The following is a 3,160-nucleotide window of genomic DNA, read 5'->3' as shown; positions in this document are numbered from 1 at the left end:
CCTCTTCAGAGGAAGAATACTCATCAGAGCTCATGAATGGCAAAAGTAAATTCAATGGAATCTCTATGGTCTTAGTGTGAGCCTCAGATTCCCATGGTTCCTCATTAGGGAACTCCTTGGAGGCCAGTGGACGTCCATTGAGGTCTTCCTCAGTGGAAATCACTGCCTCTTCCTCCTCTTCTAGGTCGGCCATGTGAGATGTGTTTATGGCCTTGCACTCTCTCTTTGGATTCTCTTCGGTATTGCTTGGGAGAGTACTAGGAAGGAGTTCAGTAATTTTGTTACTCAGCTGACCCACTTGTGCCTCCAAATTTCTAATGGAGGACCTTGTTTCAGTCATGAAACTTTGAGTGGTTTTGATCAGATCAGAGACAATGATTGCTAAGTCAGAGTGGCTTTGCTTAGAATTCTCTGTCTGTTGCTGAGAAGATGGTGGAAAAAGTTTGCCATTGCTAAACCTATTTCTTCCACCATTATTGTTGTTGAAACCTTGTTGAGGTCTCTGTTGATCCTTCCATGAGAGATTTGGATGATTTCTCCATGAAGGATTATAGGTGTTTCCATAGGGTTCTTCCATGTAATTCACCTCTTCTATTACTGGGTTCTCAGGATCATAAGCTTCTTCTTCAGAGGAAGCTTCCTTAGTACTGCCTGTTGCTGCTTGCATTCCAGACAAACTCTGAGAAATCATATTGACTTGTTGGGTCAATATTTTATTCTGAGCTAATATGGCATTTAGAGTATCAATCTCAAGAACTCCCTTCTTCTGAGTTGTCCCATTATGCACAGATTCCTTTCAGAAGTGTACATGAATTGGTTATTTGCAACCATTTTAATGAGTTCCTGAGCTTCTGCAGGTATCTTCTTCAGATGAAGAGATCCTCCAGCAGAGCTATCCAATGACATCTTGGATAGTTCAGACAGACCATCGTAGAAAATACCTATGATGCTCCATTCAGAAAGCATGTCAGAAGGACATCTTCTGATCAATTGCTTGTATCTTTCCCAAGCTTCATAGAGGGATTCACCTTCCTTCTATCTGAAGGTTTGGACTTCCACTCTAAGCTTGCTCAATTTTTGAGGTGGAAAGAACTTTGCCAAGAAGGCATTGACTAGCTTTTCCCAAGAGTTCAGGCTTTCTTTAGGTTGTGAATCCAACCATGTCCTAGCTCTGTCTCTTACAGCAAAAGGAAAAAGCATAAGTCTGTAGACTTCAGGGTCAACCCCATTAGTCTTGACAGTGTCACAGATTTGCAAGAATTCAGCTAAGAACTGATGAGGATCTTCCAATGGAAGTCCATGAAACTTACAAATCTGTTGCATTAGAGAAACTAATTGAGGCTTAAGCTCAAAGTTGTTTGCTCCAATGGTAGGGATTGAGATGCTTCTCCCATAGAAGTCGGGAGTAGGTGCAGTAAAGTCACCAAGCACCTTCCTTGCATTGTTGGCATTGTTGTTTTCAGCTGCCATGGTTTTTCTTCCTTGAAAAGCTCTGTTAGGCCCTCTAAAGAGAATTGTACTTTAGCTTCTCTTAGCTTTCTCTTCAAGGTCCTTTCAGGTTCAGGATCAGTTTGAACAAGTATGCCTTTATCTTTGCTCCTGCTCATATGAAAGAGAAGAGAACAAAAAAGTAGGGAATCCTCTATGTCACAGTATAGAGATTCCTTGAGGTGTCAGAGGAAAAGAAGAATAGAAGGAGGAGGTAGATAGAAGAGAATTCGAACTTATCAAGAGGGGTAGAGTTCGAATTGCACCTTGAGGAGGAGTGTTAGTCCATTAAATAGAAGGATGTGAGAAGAGGGGAAGAATTTTCGAAAATAAATTAAAAATATTTTGAAATAATTAAAAGAAATTTTGAAAATTTGATTGATGATTTTCGAAAACTAAAATTGGGAAAGAAATTAAGTGATTTTTGAAAAGATTTTGAAATTAGAAATTAAAAAGATATGATTGAAAATTAATTTTGAAAAAGATGTGGTTGACAAGAAATGATTGAGAAGATATGATTGAAAATCAATTTAGAAAGAGAAAGTTTTAAAATTAAAGTTGATTACTTGACTAACAATAAATTAGAAGATATGATTCTTAAAATTTAAAATTTGATCCTTTCTTAATAGGCAAGTAACAACTTGAAAATTTTGAAGTAAATCATTAATTTTAGCAAGGATTTCCGAAAATAGTAATAAATAAAAAAATGGAAAGAAATTGATTTTGAAGAGATATGATTGAAAAGATATGATTTGAAAAAGATTTGATTTTGAAAAATTATGAAGATTTGAAAAAAATTTGAATTAAAAACAAAATCTTCCCTCTAGTGTCATCCATTGCGTTAAACGCCCAGCCAGGTACCCTGGCTGGCGTTTAAATGCCAGTTTTTCTTCTTCACTAGGTGTTTTGAACACCCAGCTTTTTCTGTTTGATTCCTCTGCTGAATGTTCTAAATCTTCAATTTTCTGCATTATTGACTTGAAAAGACATAGTTTTGAGAATTTTTTTGAATTTTTAATGATGAGAAACAATCAAAATACAATTAATCTTAGGAAACTCAAATCAAACAAACAATGCATGTAGGACACCAAACTTAAAAATTTTCATATAAGAGACACTAACAAATTGAGAATGCATATGAGAAACAATAAAACACATAAAACAAGAGAATTTAAAGATCAGAGCAATGAAATCATCAAGAACAACTTGAAGATTAATGAAGAACATAATGCATGTATTCGAAAAATACAAGAAGAATGCAATTGACACCAAACTTAAATTTGACACTAGACTCAAACAAGAAACATAAGAACATCACCTTGAAACTCTAGAATTCATTCTTAAAAATTCTGAAAAATAAAAAGAAAAGTACCTAATCTAAGCAACAAGATGAACCGTCTTTTGTCCAAACTCGAACAATCCCCGGCAACGGCGCCAAAAACTTGGTGCACGAAATTGTGATCATCAACAATGGCGCCAAAGGACTTGGAGCTCTCAAACGTGAATCACTCTTTGTCACAATTCCGCACAACTAACCAGCAAGTGTACTGGGTCGTCCAAGTAATAAACCTTACGTGAGTAAGGGTCGATCCCACGGAGACTGTCGGCTTGAAGCAAGCTATGGTCACCTTGTAAATCTTAGTCCAGCGAATTCAGATGGTGATGGAGAATT

The 3,160-nt window shown here is 36.7% G+C and overlaps 1 non-coding gene across 1 annotated transcript; it reads left to right on the top strand.

Moving 5' to 3' along the window:
- Positions 1-960: 960 nt before the first annotated feature.
- LOC148573808 (small nucleolar RNA R71) lies at positions 961-1,068 on the top strand. The gene has a single exon (XR_015906231.1). It is a non-coding gene; the product is annotated as a small nucleolar RNA R71 (small nucleolar RNA).
- Positions 1,069-3,160: the final 2,092 nt, after the last annotated feature.

This window comes from Arachis ipaensis, chromosome B2 (genome assembly GCF_059453495.1).
Source record: "Arachis ipaensis isolate K30076 ecotype BB chromosome B2, ASM5945349v1, whole genome shotgun sequence".
In the NCBI taxonomy this organism is placed as follows: Eukaryota; Viridiplantae; Streptophyta; class Magnoliopsida; order Fabales; family Fabaceae; genus Arachis; species Arachis ipaensis.
Note: the sequence above shows the minus strand (reverse complement) of the source record. Positions and strands in the feature narration are given on the sequence as shown.